This window comes from Cuculus canorus, chromosome 24 (assembly GCF_017976375.1).
Source record: "Cuculus canorus isolate bCucCan1 chromosome 24, bCucCan1.pri, whole genome shotgun sequence".
Taxonomy (NCBI): domain Eukaryota; kingdom Metazoa; phylum Chordata; class Aves; order Cuculiformes; family Cuculidae; genus Cuculus; species Cuculus canorus.
Genome location: NC_071424.1, coordinates 4,991,595 through 5,009,376, shown reverse-complemented (window position 1 = coordinate 5,009,376; position 17,782 = coordinate 4,991,595). Strand labels below are relative to the sequence as shown.

General features: G+C 51.0%; 1 protein-coding gene across 5 annotated transcripts in view; it reads left to right on the top strand.

Moving 5' to 3' along the window:
* Window positions 1-40: 40 nt before the first annotated feature.
* Window positions 41-17,782, top strand: part of FKBP5 (FKBP prolyl isomerase 5) — a 35,181-nt gene continuing 17,439 nt past the window's right edge. Inside the window, exons 1-2 of one of the 5 annotated variants that reach the window (XM_054087922.1) lie at window positions 41-94; window positions 11,227-11,327. The gene's annotated coding sequence lies outside the window, so the exon portion shown is untranslated. Of the gene's footprint in view, window positions 95-11,220; window positions 11,328-15,964; window positions 16,375-16,678; window positions 17,591-17,782 lie in introns of those variants that run through there. The other 4 variants (XM_054087923.1, XM_054087920.1, XM_054087919.1 and 1 more) reach the window with 4 other exon arrangements.

Below are 17,782 nucleotides of genomic sequence, written 5' to 3'. Positions count from 1 at the left end.
ATGGGGAGAGAGAGGGGGCGGGGCCAGAGCGCCGGAGAGACCCGGCGGCCGCGGCAGCGCGGGGCCACTCGGAGCGCGGCGGACCCGGCGGCAGGTGGGAGCGGAGCGGGGACCGAGGGGAGCGGGGGTGCGGCCGGAGCGGGTCTGGAGCTGGTCCTGGAGGGGGCTGGAGCGGGGCCGGGGGTGGATACTTGAGCGGGGCCGGAGTGGGTCCTGAATGGGTCCGGAGCAGGTCCTTGAGTGGGGCCGGAGCGGATCCGGAGTGAGTTCAGGAGTGGGTCCCGAATGGGTCCGGAGCGGGACCGGAATGGGTCCTGAATGGGTCCGGACCCGGGACCGTGACTGGGTCCGGAGCGGGTCTGGAATGGCTCTGAAGCGGATCCGGAATAGGTCCGGGCGTGGGTCCTTGAGAGGATCCGGAGTGGGTCCGGAGCGCGTCCTTGAGTGGGTCCGGAATGGATCCGGAGCGGGTCCTGAATGGGTCCAGAGCGGGTCTGCAGGGACTGTGCCTGAGACCCGGCGTGGGACCAGGGGATCCCAGGGGAGCCGCTGTGGGACTGGGGATACTGGGGGGACCCGGCGTGAGACCCAGTGTGGGACTGGGGATACTGGGAGGACCCGGCATGGGACCCAGTGTGGGACTGGGGATACTGGGGGGACCCGGCGTGAGACCCAGTGTGGGACTGGGGACACTGGGAGGACCCGGCATGGGACCCAGTGTGGGGCTGGAGATGCTGGGGGGACCCATTGTGGGACCCAGTGTGGGACTGGGGATACTGGGGGGATCCGGCGTGGGACCCAATGTAGGAGTAGAGATGCTGGGGGGACCCAATGTGGGACTGGAGATACTTGGGGGTACCCGGCATGGGACCCACTGTGGGACTGAGGATGCTGGGGGGACCCTGCAGGATCCTGTGTGGGGCACAGGGGGTGCTGGGGGGACCCGGTGTGGGGCTGGAGGATGCTGGAGAGACCCGGTGTGGGGCTGGGGATACTGGGGGGACCCAGCGTGGAACGTAGTGTGGGACTAGAGATGCTGGGGGGACCCAATGTGGGGCTGGAGATACTGGGGAGACTCGGCATGGGACCCAGTGTAGGGCTGGGGATGCTGGGGGGACCCCGCAGGATCGTGTGTGGGGCACAGGGGGTGCTGGGGGGACCCAGTGTGGGGCTGGGAATACCAGAGGGACCCAGCGTGGGTCCTGTGTGGGGCTGGGGGATGATGGGGTGACCGAGTATGGCCCTGGAGGATGATGGGGTGACCCAGTGTGGTATGGGTAGTAGCTGGGGGGAGCCGCCGTGGGGCTGGGGGATGATGGGGTGACCTGGCGTGGGGCTGGGGGATGATGGGGTGACCCAGTGTAGTGTGGGAGGGAGCTGGGGGGACCCAGCGTGGAGCTGAGGAGACCCAGTGTGGGGCTGGGGGATGATGGGGTGACCCGGTATGGTACTGGAGATGCTGGGGACACCGGTGTGGGGTTGGAGACAGCTTGGGGGACCCGTCATAGGACCAGAAATGCTGGGGGGGGGACCCAGCGTGGGGTCAGAGGATGATAAGCAGACCTGGTGTGGGGCTGAGGGGTTCCGGGGGACCCGGTGTGGGGCTGGGGGAGTCTGCGTGGCCGTGTGTGGGGCCGGGGGAGGCTCGGGGGATGCTGTGCTTGGGGCTGGGAGAAATCTGTGGGGCTGGAGACATACTTGAGGTCTGTGTGGGGCGATAGGGGGTGGGGAGGGCATGTGTGGGGCTGGAGGGGGGCAGCGGGGTCCCGCGTGGGGCTGGGCAGGGGACGGTGCCCCCGGCTCTTACTGCTGTGTGGGATGGGGATGCGGGGATGCTAACAGGGAGGTGCTGGTGTGACTGGGAGGGGGGACAAGGTGGCATTGGGAGTTGGTGTCCTGCTGTCTGGGACAGTGCGACAATGCCCAAGGGAGGGATTTTTCCCACTTTTCCTGACCAAACGAGGCTCCTACAGTTCCTCCAATGTTTTTTTTTCCCCTATCCCCCCCATACGGCGCGAGTGTAAATATACAGATTGGCGATTGCACAAGGGAAATGTGATTATTTTCTTTAAGCTTTTGCTGTTTTCCTCTCCTCTCCGGATACGAACTCCCTTTCAACGCTTCTCTTTTTCAAATGCACCTCGGAGCGAGCTTGCCCTTACCAGGAAAGAGGATTTTACACGATGGGCTGTAAGAGCTCGTGACGATCCATCCGTCATCACCGTGTCCGCAGCCGGGCTTCTGTCCTCGCCGTGCCGAGCGGACAGGACTGCGCTGCCGCCGGTGGAAAAAAACACATGGAAAATGGAAAAATAATAACCCAGGAGCTGATAATTTAGGGTTTTAAAAGTAGAGTTTCAATGGTGTCTCTACGTAATGAGCTATGAAATGGTTGAGGTGGGTTTAGGACATCTCTGAGGCATCAAATCCAGCCTGGAAACTGGGATTACAAAGTTAAACCAAAGCAAAACAAAGAGTTGAAGGTACAAACTGTTCCTTCCTGTAAAATGTGGGGAAGTTGCGTCCCTTCTGCGCCACCCCCCGCCTCCCCCTTCCCTGCCCCACGAAGGGCTGGGGGGAAGAAAAACATTAAATCCATCTGGCAGAGCCCATATCTGGGTCCCTCGTTGCTGGGGTCCGGGTGGGATGCTGGGGTTCCTCAGTGAGATGCTTGGGTCCATCTTGGGATGCTGGGTTCTCAGTGAGATGTTGAGGTCCATCTTGAGATGCTGGATCCGCAGTGAGTTGTTGAGGTCCATCTTGGGATGCTGGGTCCTCAGTGAGATGCTTGGGTCCATTCTGGGATGCTGGGTCCTCAGTGAGATGTTGAGGTCCATCCTGGGATGCTGTGTCCGTAGTGAGATGCTTGGGTCCATCTTGGGATGCTGGGTCCTCAGTGAGATGTTGAGGTCCATCTCGGGATGCTGGGTTCTCATCAGGATGCTGGGGTCCCTTCTTGGGATGCTGGGATCTCGGTGGCGTCCCATATCAGGATGCTGGGGTCCCTTGTCAGGATGGTGGGTCCTCAGTGAGATGCTGGGATCCCTCACTGAGATGCTGGGGTGCATCTCATGATGCAGGGGTTCCTCATAGGGATGCTTGGTTCTCAGTGTGACGCTGAGGTCCATCTTGAGGTGCTGGGTTCTCATCAGGATGCTGGGGTCCCTTCTTGGGATGCTGGGATCTTGGTGAGGTGCTGGAGTCCCTCATTGGGATGCTGGGGTCCCTCGTTGGGATGATGGATCCTCAGTGAGATGCTGGGATCCCTCATTGGGATGATGGATCCTCAGTGAGATGCTGGGGTCCCTTGTTGGGATGATGGGTCCTCAGTGGAATGCTGGGGTCCCTCATTGGAAATGATGGATCCTCATTGAGATGCTGGGGTCCCTCATTGAGATGCAGGGGTCCATCTTGGAATGCTGGGGTCCCCCATCAGGATGCTGGGTTTTCAGAGCTGTGCTGGGGTCCCTCCTCGGTGGAGATGCTGGAGTCTCTCATCATTCACATGGGATGCTGGGGTCCTTGGCAGGATGCTGGGTCTTCGATGGGATGCTGGTCCTTGGCCTCCTGGTGTGGTGGGAGGAGGAAGGCGAGGGTGTGATGGAGCTGGGTGCTCTCAGGAGCCAGAGGTGATGGGGTGCTGGCAGAGGATTGGGGTGATGGGGAAGTTTGGGGTGATGAAGCAGGTGAGCCTGGTGATGGTCTAAAGGGCAAAACCCCCCCAGATTTCTGGGGAGCTGGTGGACAAGTGGTGGCTTCTGCTGAAGCTCGTGTGGAGGGATGGTGACACCTGGACTCTGTTGTGGTTTGGAGGATGGAGGCACGATGCTGGCTGCTCCCGATGCCCATCCTGCCCGGAGCAGAGGAGTCTGCTGGGATAACAGCTTCTGCAGGGTTTTTTTTTCCCATTTTTATTGCAAATAAAAGCAAATCACCGTACCCTCCCAAGTCTGTACTTGCGCAACACATGCTTGAATTATTTTGGGGTCCTTTCCCAGCGCTGTTAGAGCATCTCTCCTGCTGGGACGAGCCAGAATATAAGGACAATTCCAGAGTAAAAACCAAATGATATCCTTCAGGAACATCACTGTGTAATTAGGTGGGTTTTAATTAGCGGCTGGTGGAAGGAGAGAGTTGGCTGTAAGGCTTGAAATGACACCAAGACCTCCACTGCCATCTGACCATGGGGGTCCCTGAGCTGGTCCGGGGGGGAGAGCGTTTGATAAGGTGTTTGGGGAATAATTCTCTCTAGTTTTTATACTTTTATATGATTTTACATTCCCTCTGAGATAATTAGGTTTTGATTTCGATTTCGATTTTGGTTTAGAGCACTTAGAGTTCGATTTAGGCTTCGATTGTTGATTTGGACCTTGAGTTTCGATTTAGACTATTTTGATTCAGACTGGATTTCAATTTAGACTTTGATTTCGATTTAGACTATTTCAATTTAGACTGATTTCAATTTAGATTATTTTAATTTAGACTTCATTTCAATTTAGACTTTGATTTCGATTTAGACTTTTGATTTAGACTCGATTTCAATTTGGACTTTGATTTCAATTTAGACTGTTTTGATTTAGACTCGATTTCAATTTGGACTTTGATTTCAATTTAGACTATTTTGATTCAGACTCGATGTCAATTTAGACTTTGATTTCGATGTAGACTATTTTGATGTAGACTCGATTTCAATTTAGACTTTGTCAATTTAGATTATTTTGATTCAGACTCGATGTCAATTTAGACTTTGATTTCGATATAGAATATTTTGATTTAGACTCAATTTCAATTTAGACTTTGATTTCGATTTAGATTATTTTGATTCAGATTCTATTTCAATTTAGACTTTGATTTCAATTTAGGCACAATTTCAATTTAGACTTTGATTTCGATTTAGAATATTTTTATTTAGACTCGATTTCAATTTAGACTTTGATTTTGATTTAGATTATTTTGATTCAGATTCTATTTCAATTTGGACTTTGATTTCAATTTAGATGCGATTTCAATTTAGACTTTGATTTCGATGTAGACTATTTTGATTCAGACTCGATTTCAATTTAGACTTTGATTTCGATTGAGATTATTTTGATTCAGATTCTATTTCAATTTAGACTGATTTCAATTTAGAATATTTTGATTCAGACTCAATTTCAATTTAGACTTTGATTTCAATTTAGGCATGATTTCAATTTAGACTTTGATTTCGATTTAGAATATTTTGATTTAGACTCAATTTCAATTTAGACTTTGATTTTGATTTTGATTATTTTGATTCAGACTCAATTTCAGTTTAGACTTGAATTTATGTTTATTCACTAAGAGTTTCATATGCTTATATAAAGCTATTAGAGCCCTTCGAGGGAGCTGCCGAGCTCGCGCCGCTCTCCTGCGTATCCTGGGGAAATAAGAAATAACTTAGCAAAGTTTCTTTTATTTTAATGCTGTGCATTAATGGGTGTAAAGAAATGGCCCCGAGTGCTGCGGGGTCCGAGTTGTTGGTGTAACTTGTTTGTCGTGGAGCTGATGAGCTTTTCTCGTAAGCGGTAATTGGGATTGAAATAAGGATTTCTGATTTTGCGAGTGAGTGTGTTGGAAAATAAGGAAAATAGTAGTAAAGCAACAGAGGGGAAGAGGTGGGATGAGGAGGGATGGGAAATAAATTGTGTTCTGCCTGCAGTGTCCCATGGGAATAAATTGTGGCATCGCACATAGAAAATTAGCATCATTAGAATTATTCCCGTCCTCAGTATTTTCTTAATTCATGTTAAATTTAATCACCTAATTAAATAAAAAGAGCTCTAGGAGGCATCACCTCTTCTTGCCTGCCAATGGCATCATCTCTGAGGTGCAAACTGAAACCACAGCATCCTCGGCAGCCTCACAGCATAGAATTATGGAGTGGTTTGAGTTGGAAAAGACCTCAAAGCCCATCCAGTTGCACCCCCTGCCATGGGCAGGGACACCTCCCACCGGATCAGGGGCTCCAAGCCCCATCCAACCTGGCCTGGAACATCTCCAGGGATGGGGCAGCCACCACTGCTCTGGGCAACCTGGGCCAGGGCCTCCCCACCCTCAGAGGAGAACATTTCTTCCAAAGATCTCGTCTTATTCTTCTCTCTTCCATGGGGAATTGCCATTTGCCTGATATAGTTGGGCATTTCTAGACCATTGGTGCTCTCATGGCTTCAAAAAAGGTCTCAGGCACCAACTTATTTCTCAGGGTGTGGTGCTGCCCATGGTTGAGTTGGGGATCCCTTCTGGAATTTGGCACCAGGGCTCTCAAGATGCTGCCAAGCCCTTGTGTGGGGGGAATAGTTATTTAAAGGACAGGTAGATGAGGTGCTCAGGGACATGGTTTGGTGGCAGATGGGAATGGTTGGACTCGATGATCCAAGAGGTCTTTTCCAACCTGGTGATTCTATGATTCTATGAATAAAAGATTAAAGGCAGCATTTCCGCTGCTGTGGTCTGGGGGCACCTGGCTGCAAGGTTGTTGGGAACCCCATTAAATCTCTTGCAAGGAACGAGATGCTTTGAGAAATTAGAAAAAAGTAATAAATAAACCCAAGCTTAACTGTCTGATTTATTCTGGAGAAAAGGCTAAATTAGAAGAGAATTGGCAAACAAGGCATTTTTTGTTTATTCCCATTATGGATTTATTTTAGTTCCCCCAAGCTGTCTTTTAAAATTGGATTAGAATCATAGAATAGTTTGGGTTGGAAGGGACCTTAAAGATCATCCAGTTCCAACCCCCCTGCCATGGGCAGGGACACCTCCCACTGGCTCAGGGGCTCCAAGAACCATCCAACCTGGCCTGGAACACCTCCAGGGATGGGGTAACCTGTTCCAGGGCCTCACCACCCTCATGGTGAAGAAATTCTTCCTAATGCCCAGTCTAAATCTGCCCCTCTCCAGTTTATACCCATTCCCCCTCATCCTATCACTACAAGGCTTTGTGAACAGCCCCTCTCCAGCTTTCCTGTAGCCCCTTCAGGTACTGGAATGTCACCATAAGGTCTCCTTGGAGCCTTCTCCAGGCTGAACAACCCCAACTCTCTCAGCCTGACCTCGGATGGGAGGTACTCCAGCCCTCGGATCATCTCTGTAGCCTTTGGTGTTGGTGTTGCTGCAGCCAGGACGATGCTCGGAGCATCCAGGGTTGTGCTTTAGGAGGTCGTGCTGTACGGGGAGGGAAACTTAGAATCATAGAATGAATCATGGAATCTTCAAATGTGATGGGTTGGAAGGGAACTTTGAGATCATGCAGTTCCACCCCCTGCCATGGGCAGGGACACCTCCCACTGGCTCAGGGTGATCAAAGCCCATCCAACCTGGCCTGGAACCCCTCCAGGGATGGGGCAGCCACCACTGCTCTGGGCAACCTGTTCCAGGGCCTCTCCACCCACTTCACATTTAATAGCCAGAGGTGGAATATTTCTTTCCAGTGTTCCAAGAAGCCTGGCAGGATCTGTTCTCCGCAGTTGTTTTGACCAGAGGAGGAGAAGATGCGGTGAAAGGAGCCTGCTCATTTTCGATGGCAGAAACCCCAGTTAGAGGGTGCCAAGGAGTGGGTAGTGGGATGTCAAGTACTTTCTCACTTTTTAACGATGGTTTATATAACCTGCTTGGCTATGTTACTGTGGGTTTTTTCCCCTTTCAGTTACATAAACCTAATTTATGAAAGCATTAGGAAATTGCATTCCCTGCTGTTACATGAGCGCCTGTGTATAATGGCCTCGGAGCTCGTTAGGATGCTGCACTCGGCCCCTCGCCCGCTGTCTCCTGAGAAGCTCAGGGAAGTATGGAACAGCTATTTATCATAGAATCATGGAGTGGTTTGGGTTGGAAGGGACCTCTAAGCCCATCCTTTCCACTCTCTGCCATGGGGACACCTCCCACTGGATCAGGGGCTCCAAGCCCCATCCAACCTGGCCTGGAACCCCTCCAGGGATGGGGCAGCCACCACTGCTCTGGGCAACCTGGGCCAGGGCCTTCTCACCCTCACAGCAAAACATTTCTTCCTAAGATCTCAATTTCTCCTCTTTCAGCTTGAAACTATTCCCTCTTGTCCCATCCCTGCCCTCCCTGATCCAGAGCCCCTCTGCAGCTTTCCTGGAGCCCCTTTCAGCACTGGCAGCTGCTCTAAGGTCTCCTCAGAGCCTTCTCTTCTCCAGGCTGGACACCCCCAACTCTCTCAGCCTGTCCTCATACAGAAGGTATACTCTTGGTATTACTATATCTTTAATAATTAATTTTTTTACCGTCGTGTGCATCGGCCCCTCCGGGAGCAGGGGGGATGCAGGCTGGTGCCTCTCCCTGCCGATGGAGAGCAGAGGCTTTGCTGCTGGCTCGGGCATTCCTGCGTTTTCCAGTATTTTTGGGATGTGCTACTCTTGGCAGAAGCTTGTTGTGGTCTTTGTGAGGGGAGCAGTTAAATTCCTCCCTGGGGCAGCGGGCAGCGAGATAGGAGCCACAGAGCATCGGTGTGTAAAACCCTGGCCGCTGGCGACTTCTCGCCTTGGAAGAGCAGCAACCCATAAAAGTTTATGGCTTTTGCTTTCCCCAGTATCTGTTTGTCTTTTGGAATAAAGGAGGGGGAAAAAAAAAAAGATATTTGCTTGGGTGTTTTCCATTTGAAAGCAGAGGGCTTTGTGCCTCTGGGTACCAGCGGTGGAGGGGATGGGGGTGAACCGTGGGTGCAAGATGCGAGCTTTGCCCTTGTGATTTCTTATTTTTGAAGCAATGTGGTAAATCGTAGAATTGTTTGGTTGGAAAAGACCTTTGAGATCATCGAATCCAACTGTACCTGTCCACTGCTAAACCAGACCCTCATTTACCTTCTAAACCCCTCCAGGGATGGGGACTCAACTGCTTCCCTGGGCAGCCTCTGCCAGTGCCTGAGAACCCTTTCTTTGCCCGTGTCTTGGTAGATAACAAAAGAAAGAGCTTGTTTTATTATTTTAAATAGGTTTATGTTGTAAAATCAGGGGAGAAACCCCCCTTTCTGGAAGTCTTTTGGGTGTCGCTGGTATGGGTGCGCTTGCATCACTCCCGGGGGATGAAGGCAGCCTGAGCCCATCGTGTTTTCTGCTGCAATATTCCTTCTGGCAGGGAGCAGGGAGCCATCCTGCTCAGTTGTTCCTCTTGTTGGAACTTGAGGGCGATGTCTTATTCAACTTATTAAAAAAAAAAAATCAGTTCTGACTTGGATTGTAACTAAAACCACTTCAGAAGCTTAAAAACATTAGCGAGGCAAAATGATTAAGGGAACACATATGTCGTATTTAAGTTAGCCACATGCAGTAGTTACCTTCTGTCCCTTTGTTATTCTCTTTAAATGCTTAAAGCCCTCCCTTTGCTGCTGTAGCACCGATACCCTCTGCTCCTCAGGAGGTGGATTGGGATAAAGGTGGCTGCATCCTTTTCTGGGATGGGAGGCGATGCTGGGGGATGCTCAGAGGATGCTCAGCAGGTACCAAGGTCTCCCTCTGGTCCTCAGGATGTGTTTTGGGATAAAGGTGGCTGCATCCCTTTCTGGGATGGGAGGCGATGCTGGGGGATGCTCAGAGGATGCTCAGCAGGTACCAAGGTCTCCCTCTGGTCCTCAGGATGTGTTTTGGGATAAAGGTGGCTGCATCCCTTTCTGGGATGGGAGGCGATGCTGGGGGGGTGCTCAGAGGATGCTCAGCGGGTACCAAGGTCTCCTTCTAGTCCTCAGGAGGCAGATTAGGACAAAGGTGGCTGAATGCCTTTCTGGGATGGGAGGGGATGCTGGGGGGGGGGATGCTCGGAGGATGCTCAGCGGGTACCAAGATCTCCCTCTGGTCCTCAGGATGTGTTTTGGGATAAAGGTGGCTGCATCCCTTTCTGGGCTGGGAGGGGATGCTGGAGGGGATGCTTAGATGATGCTCGAGGGGATGCTTAGAGGATGCTCAGGGGGTACCAAGGTCTCGGCGGCAGAAGGAGTTAACCCTAGAGCAGCAACCAGCTGTGGATAAAGGAGACTAAGGAGTTCACTTCAGTCCCCAATGAGTCACGGTTCACCCTGGGCGCAGTGGTTCGTCAGGGTGTCGGGCAATTAAAGCGGCTCTGTTTGCGTGTTGTTTTTTTGTTTGAATAGAAGTTGCCATGACTGGCCCGCTGGGATGTTAGCTGCTTGCACAACGTGTGTGCCAGGAAGTAAATCAATCCATGTGAGTCTTATTCAGCTAGGGATAACTTAAATCTATGACTTCCCCGTTTATTTAAAAGGAGAGGGGGAAGTCGAGTGGTCAGGGTTTAAAGGAAAAAAAAAAGAAGTTCATTTTAACATCAAGCTGTGATGCATGAGTGTGAGAAATGGCACTCGCTGCCTGGGTGCATCCTTAGGTATCAGGATGGAGCTGAGGAGCTGCCTTGTTGGCTTAAGATGTTCATATTTTCTTAGAAATCTCAGTTTTCATTTATTAATGGCCCAAATGCCGTCTCCGTGGGTCTCTGCTCTGCAGGCTGGCACTGCCGGTGTCTTAAAACACCCTCATCTGCGACAAATCACTGCTCTGGTCCTCCTCTCTTCTGCACGGGGACGGTTTGCTCAGTAAGGGGGTGTTTTATCACACCAAATAGGTTTTGGGATGAAGGAAGGGGGACATTGGCTGATTGGGTTTTTCTTTGTTATCTGCTGTGGTGGGGTTGGAGGCTGGCGGAGCATCCCAGGGGATGGGATGTGGGGAGTCTGCATCTCCCCCCCGTGCATTTAAACTTGCTGGTTTTTAGCCTGAACTTTGCATGTTAAAGAAACTCCTTCCCGTGTTGCAATCCGAAGCTTTTCGGGCTGTTGTGGTGCTGTGGAAGCGAAGGCGCGTCTTCAAAAAAACAAATCCCAGAGCAGTCAGCTCTTATTTTTCCATCCTGTTAATTTTCATCCTGACTTTCAGCAATGGTCAATAAAAAAGTTGGACGGAACATAACCTTTTATTTTTTTTTTTTGGAAGCGGATGGTAAGATGCTAAATGCCGTTTTATGGAAACAGCGAGTCAAAGCATCTCTCCGTGGCTTTAGGGAGCAAAGAAGCTGCCGTGGGAGGGTTTGTCCACGGTCTCGTCTGTGGTGGAGCGTCTGTGGCTGAAAACCACCGTCTGGGATCTCCCTTCTTCTTAAATCCTCTTTTAGAATAAAGCACGTGTATTTTTTTCTTTTATTCTTTTATTTTTAATTGTTTTTTTTTTTTTTTCTTCCTGGCAGTTACTTGTGTGCAATCCCCACCGTGTGCAATTCTCTGGGTGAGAACCTCCCCGGACACCCCAAAACCTTCTGACCTTCTCCAGCGATCGCATGGTGGTGAGGTGAGATCTCTCCAACCCTCTACCCCCACCCCAAAGCTTTTCTCTTCCCTTCCCTCCCCTTTTCCCCTCCCACGAGCCTCTGGGAGGGAACTGCAACGTGAAGTTTCCATTTGGAGCTGGCAAATTCCTGGTATGGCAATTTCTAGGAAACATGGCTTGGGATCATGTACTTGGTGAAACTCTAGAATGTGTGATACCTGTCTGTCCTCAGCCTGGGGTCGGACATCTGCATCCCATTCCCTGCTTGGAATTTTCTCATATTTCTCTGGGCTGGAAGATAGTAACATCCAGGCGGAGAGAGAGAGAGAGAGAGAGGGAGAGGATTGTCCAAATAAATGACTTGTTTTTGTGGCGTGGATTTCTGCGCAGCGGGTTGCTGCGTTGCATGCATCCACCCAGAGCAGTGTTTTCCTTGCAAAGATCGTTGTTGGAAAGGCGTGTGTGAAAGGGGAAAAGGCTTGGAGATGCCTAGTTTTGCACCAGCGCGTGGCTGATGTCGTGGACACCCATCCCTGGAGGTGTTCAAGGCCACGTTGGATGGAGCTTGGAGCAACCTGATCCATTGGGAGTCCCTGCCTGTGGCAACGGGGTGGAACTGGATGGGCTTTAAGGTCCTTTCCAACCCATTCCATGATTCTGTCGCTTGCTTGCTAAACCACACAGGGCTGGAAGGATAACAAAAGGTGAGGAAGGTACCAGTCACTGCACAGCTTGTTGTACCTGCTCTAAAAAATTTGGCATAAAAAGCACAGAATGCAGTTTTCTGAAGGAGCAGCTGGATCGTGTGGGGATGCTCAAATCAGGATCAAAGCCGTAGGCACTGCCCGGCTGTGTCGGGGCATGTGGGATGGTGCTCTGCCCGGGCAACTGGTGCCTGCTACAAGAAACTTCATTGCTCATGGGCATCCATCGGAGCTTAATTGCTCATGGGAATCTATTGCAGCTTAATTGGTCGTGGGCATCCATCGCAGCTTAATTGCTCATGGGCATCTATTGCATCTTAATTGGTCGTGGGCATCCATTGTGGCTTAATTGCTGTGGGTATCTATCACAGCTTAATTGCTTGTGGGCATCATAGAATCATAGAATAGTTTGGGTTGGAAGGGACCTTAAAGCTCATCCAGTTCCACCCCCTGCCATGGGCAGGGACACCTCCCACTGGATCAGGCTGTCCAAAGCCCATCCAACCTGGCCTTGAACACCTCCAGGGATGGGGCAGCCACTTCCCCGGACAACCTGTCCAGGGTCTCACCACTCTGATAGTGAAGAAATTCTTCCTAATGTCCAGTCTACACCTGCCCCTCTCCAGTTTATACCCATTGCCCCTCATCCTATCACCACAAGCCTTTATGAATCCCTCTCCAGCTTTCCTGTAGCCCCTTTCAGGTACTGGAAGGTCTCATCCGTCGTGGCTTAATTGCTGGTGGGCGTCCATCGCAGCTTCGTTTGCTCATGGTGATGCCACTCTCCATCTGGAGAAGGGAAATGATATTTGCAACCTCTCGCACCAGCGTGTGGGGCAGTGTTTGGAGAGATAGTAGCTTTGCAAGAAGGAAAGATACAGCAGTTATGGCTTTGGAGTGATTCAAGGAGTTTATGTTAATTTAATGGTGCTGAGAACATTGTGTGCGGGCGCCGTGGGTCGGGATGTGCTGGTCCAAGTGAAGCACACGTCGTGCATGTGTTGGAGCCTCTGAACTCCTGAGCCTCCTTGCTTGCACAACTAGAAGCTCTTTAATGTATTTCATGTTAATTAACACTGGAATAGTTGCACTTGAAGGAGAGGTGTGTCCAGATGTCAAAACCTCTGGATTTTAAAGCTTGCTCTTGAATTATAGATTAAAGAGCTATGCTGTTTTCAGGTCATCCAGTAGAGTGGGGCCTGATTAAAAGCAAACAAGTGAAACCCCCAATCCCTTTTCTTTAGCTCTGAGGGATAACTTTGCCCTCCTGCAGGGCCTGGGGAGGGTTGAGGAGATAGCGCGGAACCCTGTGGCTGGAAGGCAACCCCTTGCCCGTGCGCCTGGGCAGTGGCTGGAGGTGTGGACCAGACCCCGGCGTTGGGCTTGGAGATCGAGCAAGGTGGTTCACAGGCTCCTGCAAGGAACTTTGCTTCAGAATAGGAAGACTCAAGCTCTGAAAGCCATCTCTTGTGAAAACTCTCCTGGAGTCTTGTGTTCAGCTCTGTTATCCTCAGCACAGGAAGGACGTGGAGCTGTTGGAGCGAGTTCAGAGGAGGGCATGGAGATGATCTGAGGGCTGGAGCACCTCCTGGACAGGCTGAGAGAGTTGGGGTGGTTCATCCTGGAGAAGAGAAGGCTCTGGGGAGACCTTGGAGCAGCTTCCAGTGATGAAAGGGGCTCCAGGAAAGCTGCAGAGGGGCTCTGGATCAGGGAGGGCAGGGATAGGATGAACAGGAACGGTTTTGAGCTGAAAGAGGGGAGATTGAGATGAGATTTTGGGAAGAAATATTTTCTTGTGAGGGTGGGGAGGCCCTGGCCCAGGTTGCCCAGAGCAGTGGTGCTGCCCCATCCCTGGAGGGGTTCCAGGCCAGGTTGGATGGGGCTTGGAGCCCCTGATTCAGTGGGAGGTGTCCCTGCCCATGGCAGGGGGTGGAACTGGATGGGCTTTGAGGTCCCTTCCAACCCAAACCATTGCAGGATTCTGTGATCCCAAACTGTGCTGCCCAGCCCTGATATCCACGTGTACCTTTTCTGGGATGTACTCTGGATTTCTTTAATCACTTTCTCATCGCTTTTCTTCTCCGTGCGTGGAAATCCCTGGCTTCATTTGTAGAATTACAACATTAAGCTTTGTGGGCAACAGCTATGGGAGAGCCGGATCAGCTCAGGGTATCAGAAACACCCAGAGGCTTCTGCACAGGGCAATTAATTAATGCTTCCCTTCCCTTTATCTGGAGCGCACATGGTTCCACAATAAGAAGATTCAGGCTCTGGCACCTCCAGCAAGCTTGCACGGCTCTTGGTAGCAGTCCCCGGTTCCCTGGAATTTAAATCTCAAGGAGCAGCAGATAGGGTTGGGTTTTTTTTTTTCTCCCTACAACTGTTTGTTTCAAATTAATTGGGATCTTGGACCCCAGCCAGCCTCCTTCTGCTGCTCCAAACCGGAGATAAGCGGGAGCAACGCAGTCTATTCTCTAACCTAGTTGGAGCCGTTTTCGCTGGACGGAGAAGTCTCGAGCTGTTTCATAACACGGACCACATCTTAATAGCTGGGCTTGTGGGCTCCATCCCTCCCACTGCTGCTGACGCAGAGCGTCTCCCCTCCCGCTCGCCTTGGCCAGCTGCCCTGGATGACTCCGCTAATTACTTACGTAGAAAAATAATGAGAAGGATGCGTATGGTGTATTTTTAGATGTCTCTTGGTGGGATTTAGCAACTGGCGAGCCAGAGCTAGCACCTTCCTCTCCATTCTGGATCTCAATAGTGGACGCTTGGTGGACTTCAGGAGGTTCTGGTCCAGGAGATGGCACTTTTTTGCAAGCTGCTCACCGTCTGGGTTCTTTACTAGAATCATAGAATGGTTTGGGTTGGAAGGGACCTTAAAGATCATCCAGTTCCAACCTCCCTGCCATGGGCAGGGACACCTCCCACTGGCTCAGGCTGCCCAAGGCCCATCCAACCTGGCCTGGAACACCTCCAGGGATGGGGCAGCCACAACTTCCCTGGGCAACCTGGTCCAGGGCCTCTCCACTCTCATGGTGAAGAAATTCTTCCTTATGTCCAGTCTAAATCTGCCCCTCTCCAGTTTATCCCCATTCCCCCTCGTCCTATCCCCACAGCCTTTGTGAACAGCCCCTCTCCAGCTTTCTTGTAGCCCCTTCAGCTACTGGAAGGTCACTATAAGGTCTCTCAGGAGCCTTCTCTTCTCCAGGCTCAACAACCCCAACTCTCTCAGCCTGTCCTCATAGGGAAGATGCTCCAGCCCTTTGGATCATCCTTTTAGCCTCCTCTGGACCCATTCCAACAGCTCCATCTCCTTTTTATGTTGAGGATTCCAGAACTACTAAATGGATTATGGGTGCTGCGTCCCTGGTGCTGTGCAGAATCTGTGCTGGGGAGCCCTGAGCCAATCACAGTGCCGCAATGGACACCACCACCTCCTCACTCACCTCCAAGAGGATGGCCATGGTGGTGGTGTGGCAGCATGGACTTTGGTGGCTTGGAGACCATCTCAATGCCCAACTCATAGAACAGGCTGGATTGGAAGAGACCTTTAAAGCCCATCCAGTCCAACCCCCTGCAGTGAACAGGGACATCTTCAACCAGATCAGGTTGCTCAGAGCCTTGTCCAACTTGACCTTGAACACCTCCAGGGACGGGACATCACCATGTCTCAGGGCAACCTGTCCCAGTGCTCCACCACCCGCATCATAAAGAATGTCTTCCAAAGTAACCGGCAGCCTGTTTTCCATTTTATAAATACCTGGGAGATGACGAGTCTCACCACCAAAGTTGCTTTTGTTAGTGTTTTTGAGATGTTCCCATCTCAACCTCAGCAGAGCTGGCGAAAGGGAGCAGATGCAAAACCTCATTAAATATAACCCTGAAGACTGTGATAATTGAGCATTGTAGCAAGTAGTTCCCTTATTTCTCTCTTTGCTTCTTCCATTGCAGGGTTCTTTGTGTCTCGGTGGCTTCCTGTGCCGGGGGGGCCGGGCTCCAGTTCTTCCCTTTCCACCCGGGTGTGAGGAGCACAATTCTTCTTGCAGCGCGACTTATCTACGCTTGGAGCTGAAAACATCCTTTCTTTGCTCTTTTGAATCCCTCAAATGAATGATTTCTCCTGCTGGTTAACATCAGATTCCACACCAAAGACTGTGGGAAAGTTTCACAATTAGAGTGACTTTAATAGATCTGGTTTATGTCTTAAAAAACCCATTGCTTTCTAATTCTCCGTCACATGTTTCCTTGATTACGTGTCACGCAGCAGTGCGACTACCAAAATAGCCTTGGGGTCTGAAGGAAACCATCAGGAAATATGTGTTTTCAACCATAGGCAATTCTCTTTTCACCAGGCAGAACTGGTAAAAGTCTGGATTTGATGGAAAATGTGGGTTTTTCTGGCACCTTGGCTGCTTGCACAGTGACGTTGGGAGCATGGTGCTCCAGTAGGTTGCCCCCAAATCCCTGATTTCTTACAGTCTTGCTGTGAATTCTCTCTTTATCCACCCAAATAGAATCATGGAATGGTTTGGGTTGGAAGGGACCTCAAAGCCCATCCAGTTCCACTCCTGCTATGGGCAGGGACACCTCCCACTGGATCAGGGGCTCCAAACCCCATCCAACCTGGCCTGGAACCCCTCCAGGGATGGGGCAGCCACCACTGCTCTGGGCAACCTGGACCAGGGCCTCCCGATGCTCAGAGGAAAACATTTCTTCCCAAGATCTCATCTCAATCTCCCCTCTTTCAGCTCAAACCCGTTCCTGCTCATCCTGTCCCTGTCCCCCCTGATCCAGAGCTCCTCTCCTGAGCTCAGAATAGTCGAAGGCCCCAGAATAGTTGAGATTCCTTTGGTGCTGTGTGATTCTTTCAGTCTTTGGAGAAGATGCTTGCTGTGCATTCAAGTCTTTCCGTCTGGGCTGATGCTTTGCTTGCCTGAGAGTTGGAGCGTGGTGTCTCTTTTTGGGGTACTCTTGGTGGGCAAGAGAAAGTCGGGTTTGCCTGGAGTTGAGGTGCTGCTTTCTGAATAACAGTCTCTGACAAATATGTAATTCTTTATGGAAAATCATGGAATCACAGGATGGTTTGGGTTGGAAAGGACCTTAAAGCCCATGCCGTTCCATGGCACCTTGGCTGCTTGCACAGTGACGTTGGGAGCATGGTGCTCCAGTAGGTTGCCCCCAAATCCCCGATTTCTTACAGTCTTGCTGTGAATTCTCTCTTTATCCACCCAAATAGAATCATGGAATGGTTTGGGTTGGAAGGGACCTCAAAGCCCATCCAGTTCCACCTCCTGCCATGGGCAGGGACACCTCCCACTGGATCAGGGGCTCTGAGCCTCATCCAACCTGGCCTGGAACCCCTCCAGAGATGGGGAAATAATCTTGAACTGTATTAAATAACTCAAAACACCAGTTCTAGCCTGATGCACAGATTTCCATCATCTGTTCCAAGGGCTGCCCACCTCTACATGAGCCCGAAGGGACAGGTGAAGCTTGGTGGCCATTATCCCTTTGCTTCTTGCCTATGAGCATCACCCCTCCTGGCTTCACCGCTGCCCTCGATGTCTGCCAGCACAGGTGATTCAGCGGTAACGTTGCATCGGAATTCTGTTCCATCAGTAGAACTTCACCAATGGTTTGGGTCCATCCCAAAGAAGATCTGTTGGTTTAGATGCAGCACGTGGAGATGAGTTTCTACGTTTTCCCTGCCGTCGGGAATCTATCGGCTGGCACATGTGTTACCTGTTCATTCTTTTTTGGGTGAAACTC